The 8501-nt window shown below is 38.7% G+C and overlaps 1 pseudogene; it reads left to right on the forward strand.

Annotated features, from left to right (window-relative positions):
- LOC133402560 (myosin heavy chain, fast skeletal muscle-like) lies at positions 1 to 6845 on the forward strand (annotated as a pseudogene).
- Positions 6846 to 8501: the final 1656 nt, after the last annotated feature.

Consider the following 8501-nt stretch of genomic DNA (forward strand, 5'->3'; position numbering starts at 1 on the left):
ATGGCTGTTTATGGCAACGCTGCCATCTACCTTTGCAAACCAGAGAGGGAGAGAAATGAGGTTCAGAGCAAAACATTCGATGCCAAGACAGCCTGCTATGTGGCCGTACTTGAAAGGAACAATCGTCAAGAAAGATGGTGGGAATCATCAAATTCCTGGACACTGAGGAGGTTGGAATCGTCTCTTCTTAGGTTAAACTCATGTGCTAAAAGCATATGATCAGTTCTCACAGTATCCAATGCCTTCTTTTAGGAGAGGACAGCTAAAGAAGACGTCTGTCCAATAAACCCTCCCAAGTTAATAAATTGTAATAGTTACAGTTAGTATAATCTCAAAGAGCGTTGCTGCATGGATGATCTATGTAAAACAATCTGCCAAATGAGTAGCAAAAGAGCATATACAGGACAGTGTCGATTAATGTATATTTTAAGACATACAGTAGGCTTATAGTTAACGGTTTCACACATGTGATCTCTCTCACACCTACTCTGGACTGTTCTCGTGCCACTGTGAACCCCTACAAGTGGCTCACAGTGTATAATTCTGAAGTTGTGAGTGCTTATTGAGGCAAGAAGGGTATGGAGGCTCCACCCCACATCTTCTCTGTCTCTGACAATGCATATCAATTCATGCTTATTGATAAGTAATAAGATGAACGTATAATTCACAACTATTTGAGATGTCTGCGACAGATATACATTATTATTTTCATGTTTCTGTTTTAACAGACAGGGAGAACCAGTCCATTTTCATCACGTGAGTTATGTAAACAAAGAAACACCTGTAAACATATTTTAACAAGTTTGTTTCTATTCCCAAGTGGAGAATCTGGTTCTTTTAAAGACTGTGAACAACAGGTGTGTCATTCAGTAATTTGCCACAATCTCAGTTTGTGGACATGAGAGAGAAGACCAGGGAAAGTATCAGGTATGTTCACTAAGAACTGCAGTCCCTAACATTATTGCACCACCGACCTGTTTCACATCAAGACATATTTAAACAGACCAGAATAAAAATAAACAAGAACAAATTATTACAAATACAACCCACCATTACACAATGTATTTGTAGGGTTAGGGGTTAGCCTTGTATCTCTTCAACAAGTCGGTCCTTCTTTTAAAAATATATTTTTTGGTTTGGTGTTTGGACTCCATGTGCCGAAGGATTTTTGAAGGCTTCATTGCCTCATTAGTATGCCTGACGTTCCATAACGCAGAGTGGATTTGGTGAAAGGTGTGTGCAAGTCAACGAGCAATAAACCCATATATTACAATTTTCTTTGTTGTTGTTGTTGTAGGCTCTCGTCTGTCTATCTATTGATCTACAGACCCTTTCCCAAAAAAGATTAATATCATGGAAAGTTTATTTCCATTATTCAATTCAAAGAGTTCAACTTTCATAGATTATAGATTCAGGGCCCACAATTTAAACAATTCCAAGTATTTATTTGTTTATCTTTACATTATTTGGGCTTTCAGCTCATAAAACCCATGAAATCAGGAATTTGAAAAATTAGAATTCTGTGAAGAAATTACCATTTACTTAGTTTTTGTAGAAAAAAAAGAAATGAGGGTCACATTAAATCAATCAAAATATGGTATTTTCAAAACAATTTGTTAATCTTCAATTCTTGGTTGGGAATCCCTTTGTGCTGTGGCATTGAGGCAAGCAGCCAGTGGCATTGCCTGGGAGTTATGGAAGCCGAGATTTCCTTGATGCTTGCTGTCAGTTCTCCTTTGTATTTGGGTCTGGTGCCCCTCATGTTCCTCTTGATAATACCCCATGGATTCTCAATGGAGTTTAGATCTGGTGAGTTGGCTGGCCAGTCAAGCACTGTGATGGCATGGGCATCAAACCAATATTCTGGTAGACTGTTGCGGTCTTGATTCCAGAATGAAAGGCACATGTTCATCGGAAAAGAGGACCTTGGACCACTGGCCAACAGTCCAGTACTTGTTCTCCTTGGCCCAGTTGAGACGCTTCCTACGTTGGCTCAGGCTCAGAAGTGGCTTGACCCGAGGAATCCGACAGGTTTAGCCCATCTCCCGGATGGGTCTGAATGTGGTGATTTTTTTCAAGCTGTGACTCCCACCTCATTCCACTCTTCAATCTTCTCTGTTTGATAATCCGCTGAAGCCCACAGTCATCTCTTTTGCTGATGCATCTTCTCCTGCCATATTTTGTCCTTCCACTAGACTTTCCATTGATATGCTTGGACACAGCACTCTGTGAACAGCCAGCCTCCTTAGCTATGAACTTCTGTGGCTTACCCATCCTATGGAGCATATCAATGATGGTCTTCTGGCCAGTTGTCAAGTCTGCAGTCTTCCCCATATTGAACCCAACTGAGACAATTGAACCAAACTGAAGCAATTTAATGATACCTCGGAAAACCTGTGCAGGTACTTTGAGTTTAGTAGGTGATGAGTGTGTGACCCTCAGTTTAAAACATTTATGGCCTGCAAAATTTGACACGATTTCTTTACAGAAATCTTTTTGGAATTCCCGATTTTGATTTTTGAATTCCCGATTTTGTGGGTTTTATGAACTGGAAGCCCAAATTATGTAAACATAAACAAATACTTGAAATTGTTTAAATGGTGGCCCCTGACTCTATAATATATGAAGTTTTAAAATTTTGAATTATGGAAATAAACAAACTTTTCCAAAATAATTAACATTTTTTAGAAAGGGTCTGTATATCAAAAGATTATTGCCAGGGTCACTTGAGGATCAGATTCTTGCTGCCTACCCTCTTCTGGAAGCCTACAGTAATGCCAAAACTGTGAGGAATGACATCGCTTCTCGTTTTGTAAGTATTGTGCAATTGCTAGATAATTATGGAATGAGAAGAAGTTGCGTATGGACCTGGAGAGGGCCAAGAGGAAGCTTGAGGGTGACCTGAAACTGGCTCAGGAATCTATCATGGGCCCTGAGAATGACAAACAGCAGTCTGATGAGAAACTTAAAAAGTAAAATTATCATCTCTATGCTCTCATTAAATTCATGCCATGTAAAAAAAAAAATAGTAATTAAAAAAAAAACATTTTAAATGTGCACACTTCATCCTTTCAGGAAGGACTTCGAAGTTAGTCATCTTCTTAGCAAGATCGAGGACGAGCAGTCAATGGGTAGTCAACTCCAGAAGAAGATACAGGAACTTCAAGTGAGTTATTCTTATTTTTCAGAAAACATCGATGTGTCATCTAATATTTGTTCACAAATGAAAAAAAGTACAAAAATTACATTGCCTTATAGTCCTGCATTGAGGAACTGAAGGAGGAAATTGAGGCTGACTGTGCTGCTCGTGCCAAGGTTGAGAAGCAGAGAGCTGATCAGTGAAATGTTAGAGGACGCAGGAGGTGCCACTGCTGCTCAGATTGAGATGAACAAGAAGCTTGAGGCTGGGTTCCAGAAGCTCCGATGTAATCTTGAGGAGTCTACCTTACAGCATGAGGCCAATGCTGCGGCTCTGTGGAAGAAGCAGGCTGACAGTGTTGTTCAGCTGAGTGAACAGGTTGACAATGACCAGGCTGCACTGAAAGCCAGTCTTCTGACAGAAAATGGTATGCATGTGACAGTCAAACTACTGTACACTGGTAGATTTTTTGTGGAAAAACTAAACATACACTATCGCTACATGATGTTCATACAAGGTGAATTTGGTCGTCAAATTGACTAAAAGGGAAGGGCTAGTCTCACAGCTGACCAGAGGTAAGCAGGCCTTTACATAGCAGATTGAGAAACTGAAGAGACATATTGACGAGGAGGCCGAAGTCAGAAACATAACTCCTGACAACAATTTTGTTTTAAGGTAGTAAAATGTGCTCATAAAACATTTTTGGGTTACCAGGCAAAGAATGCTCTTGCCCATGGACTTCAATCAGCCCACCATGACTGTGATCTGCTGAGGGAGCAGTTTGAGGAGGAGCAGGAGGCCAAGGCTGAGCTGCAGCGTGGAATGTCCAAGGCCAACAGTGAGGTGGCTCTGTGGAGAACTAAGTATGAAACTGGTGCCATCCAGCACACTGAGGAGCTTGAGGAAGCCAAGTGAGTATGATTTTAAATTAAAACTAATTCTAATACAGTACTGCATATTTACAGGAGCTTTATCTCAGCTGGCTATTTTTCATTTGACTTGGAAGGATGTAATTATCTTTTATATAAAATGGCATCTGAGGGAGTATCATTATTTGATGGCATGCAGTAACATGATGAAAATTGTATTTATTTATTATATTAAATAAATTAAATTACTATACTATGTAATTACATGTTGCTGGATGAAGTACCATAGTTAATCTATTTTTGAGATTGGACATTTTTCACACATTAAGTTTTTAAAAGGAAAAAGTTGTTACAAGCGCCTCCAGGAGGCTGAGGAACAGATTGAGGCTGTGAATTCCAAGTGTGTTTCTCTGGAGAAAACCAAACAGAGACTCCAGAGTGAAGTGGAAGACCCCATGATTAACATGGAGAGGGCCAATGGGCTTGTTGCCAACCTTGACGAAAAGCAGACGAACTTTGACAATGTAAAACTTATCTACAGCATCTATGAGATACCGAAAGAGACATAAACATGCATTGAACACTTTGCACTGTAGAAATGGTTAAACTCGGCGTTGGCAGAGCGGGAGCAGAAGTTCGAGGAGGGCCAGGCAGAGCTTGAGGGAGCTCAGAAGGAGGCTCGTTCACTTGGCACTGAGCTGTTCAAGATGAAGAATTCTTATGAGGAAGCTCTAGATCAGCTGGAGACCATGAAGCATGAAAACAAGCATCTTTGTGAATTTTTGACGGAATTTTGCAACTCATAATTCATGTTCATTTTCCATGTAAATAATGTGGTGGAAGAAACAATTTTAATTTGAAACCCTCTTCATCTCTTTGCAGAGCAGACCCCTGATCTGACTGAACAGAAACCGGAAAGAGCATCCATGAGCTCGAGAAGGCCAAGAAACAGGTGGAGACAGAGAAGTCTGAAATCCAAACTGCTCTTCAAGAGGCCGAGGTGATTTAAACTAATAGGATGGTGCAAAGTAAAATTTTCCAAGCTGAGTGGAAAGACTAATAGTTTATCCTCAATTCCATAGGGAACGCTGAAACATGAAGACTCTAAGATCCCGCGTGTCCAGTTGGAGCTCAACCAGATTAAAGGAGAATGGACAGGAAACTGGCAGAGAAAGATGAGGAAATGGGGCAGATTAAGAGGAACAGCCAGAGGGTGATTGATTCCATGCAGAGCCCTTTGGATTCTGAGGTCAGGAGCAGGAATGATGCCCTGAGAATCAAAAAGAAGATGGAGGGAGACTTGACTAAGATGGAGATTTAGCTGAGCCACGCCAATCACCAGACTACTGAATCTCAGAAGCAGCTGGGGATTGTGCAGGCACAGCTGAAGGTATTGCAATCTGATGAGCTACGACATGCACTGTGACCACTGTTCCCTCGTGTTGCCATTCAGTCACTTGATCCCTTGATTTTCAACAGGATGCACAGCTGCACCTTGATGACGCCGTCAGAGCACAGGATGACCTTAAGGAACAAGCCGCTATGGTGGAGCGCAGGAATGGCCTCATGGTAGCTGAAATTGATGAATTTAAGGCTGCTCTGGAACAAACAGAGAGGGGGCGTAAAGTTGCTGAGGAGGAGCTGGTGGAAGATGGTGAACGTGTTGGACTCCTGCACTCTGAGGTAATATTAATATAAATTGTGCTGCTGTTCAAGCATAATTATGAATGTTGTATCTTGAATGACAATTGTCTTGATGTCCTAGAATACAAGCCTGCTGAACTCTAAGAAGAAGCTTGAAGCTGACCTAGTCCAGCTCCAAAGCGAAGTGGATGACACAGTTCAGGAAGCCAGGAATGCAGAGGAGAAAACCAAGCAGGCCATTACTGACGTAATTTGTTTTGTGTTGATAATTTTACTCCATGTAAATTATTCATTCTTCTCTTCTACGCATATTGTTTTAGAAGAACCATATACAGTAATTATGCCTTTTCTAAGGCTGCAATGATGGCTGAGGAACTGTAAAAGGAACAGGATACTAGCGCTCATATGGAGAGAATGCAAAAGAACCTGGAGGTTGCTGTCAGAAACCGACAGCACTGCCTGGATCAGGCTGAGAACCGGGCCATGAAGTTTGGAAAGAAGCAGCTTCAGGAACTTGAGTTTAGGATAAGATGGTAAGATGGATAAAAAAATATGAGGAGAGTGAAGGAGCTCACTTACCAGGTAAAATGTATTATTACACATATAGAAAACATACCAGTCGATTCAAGAAAATGCATTTAAAGGTGTACTGTATACTCAAACTTGCTTGCCTGTTCTTTTTTTTCTATCCCAGACTGAAGAGGACAAAAAAAAAATTGACCAGGCTGCAGGAGGCTGTTAAGTTACAGCTCAAGGTGAAGACCTACAAGAGGCAGACTGAGGAAACGGTGGGTAATCTTTCCATATTAAAAATGAAAAGATTCTCTTTTTTCCAAAATGGTATTTTGACATTTAAAAATATCATTCTGTGTGGAAGAGCAGGCCAATTAATGTTCACCTGTCTAAGTGCAGAAAGGTCCAACATGAGCTGGAGGAGGCTGAGGAGCGTGCTGACATTGCAGTCTCAAGTCAACAAACTGAGAGCCAAAAGCTGTGACTTTGGCAAGGTAATTATGTATCAGCTTGTTAATTTAACCGAAAATAATGTTAAATCTGTATTAAAGTATACTTTGTGGGATATTATTCCTTTGTTAGACTGAAATCCGTTAATGTGATTGAAAGTATTTTAATTTAATGTGAAACAATTTGTACTACAAATGCATCTTTTACAGGGGAAAGAAGCAGCTGAATAAAGCAGTGTTTTTCATCATGAATCAAATAAAATCACACTTTATGCTGAAAAAAAATAAAAGTATGCTTCTGCTCTTAAATTGTTTTCTGTGTTGCTTTTTTTCAATTATAATTTCTGATCATTTTCATTTAATTTCTGTGTATATCAATACTGACCAGGAAAAAGGCATCACATTATGAACTATAACTTATCAGACAGCTCAATACAGTTTGTCACACTGTCTGATTGTGATATCATATAATGGAGCTTTGTCTACTCATCACAATATGTTTCAAAAGCATTCTGATGTACTTTTCAGAGTGCTGAAATCATTTTGTGGAAATAACTAATTGAAAGCTCACCCAAGTGTCTTTCAAAAAATGTAAATATTGGGAAACACACTACAGATATTATTTGTAATTAACTTGATTATAATGTAGGAAACCTATTAAAATAAATTATATATTAACCATTTTCTGATCCATTCAGACACAGTACAAAATTCTAAATGTTAGTGATTTGTTCTTACTGTATATATAATCAATTTATCACTTCTGTAAGAAGATTCTTAACAAGCGCCCCAAAAAGCGACTTTAATGAGTGATCTGATGTTAAAACATTTTTTTCACAGTACAAAATCATCTGTTGCCTGTGACATTTAAAAAGGCCATAGCTCAACAACTGTTGTGTGTGAAGCCAAAAATGGACATGCAGCTATGTCTGCAGATTTAAGTGTTAATAGCATGATATGTGTGAATACCAGAGACATATCTGTTTCACATAATTACAAATAGTAATTCCATTTGTTGAGTAATAAACATATAACCTTTCATGCTTCTACCTTCCACTCATAAAAGTTAATAATTACATGAGAAGAGTAAGAATCTTGTCTTTGGTTTGATACATGATTCATTTAATTAATGTGCAAATAAAAGAATCAAAAGCAACGGGTCTACCTGCAATCAAATATTAAAATGCATTTTAAATACGGGATATCCGCAATCTGTTTTTGTTGATGGAAATGCGATACAGATTGTGTATGGTCCTGTGACAAATGTTTAAAGTCATGTAAGCATCAGCTGCCCTCTATTTGGCATGTATTCCAAATTTAACTACTGCTTTGAAAGCAAAGCATGTTCACAGAAAGGAAGACAAATGTTAGCATGCAGGAGGCCTGCATGAACAGTTGAACTGTTAATGCTAATATGTTGAGCATTGCAACAGCATTGCAATTATGTACAATAAGATTTGTTTTGTTGTAGTTTTTAAGTCCATGGCATGGTTTACCAATGAAAGTAAAAAGCAAAATATTTATTTTTTTCCAGGATCCAAGTGTTTGCTTAAAAATATTAGTTAAAAATGTATTAATAATAAAAACATAGTTCAGTGTGAAGTCATTGTGGAAACAGCCTTCCTTTTGGTAATTGTATTGGAGCTATATCTATTTGACAGAATGATAGAACTACTGGAAGGTGGAACTGTAATATGTTCTTAGAATTTAAAATATCTCATCATGAATTTAAAGACTTTATTTTTTCCCCACAAGTGTCAAATGTTTTTGGGATGAGTATATATCAACTGCACCCATTTCAATAATCACCTGGGTGATTATTGAAATGGAAAAAGGTCATCCAAAATGTTGGTGAACAAAATGAAATGTTTAAAATAATATAATTAT

This window comes from Phycodurus eques, chromosome 5, assembly GCF_024500275.1.
Source record: "Phycodurus eques isolate BA_2022a chromosome 5, UOR_Pequ_1.1, whole genome shotgun sequence".
Lineage (NCBI taxonomy): Eukaryota > Metazoa > Chordata > Actinopteri > Syngnathiformes > Syngnathidae > Phycodurus > Phycodurus eques.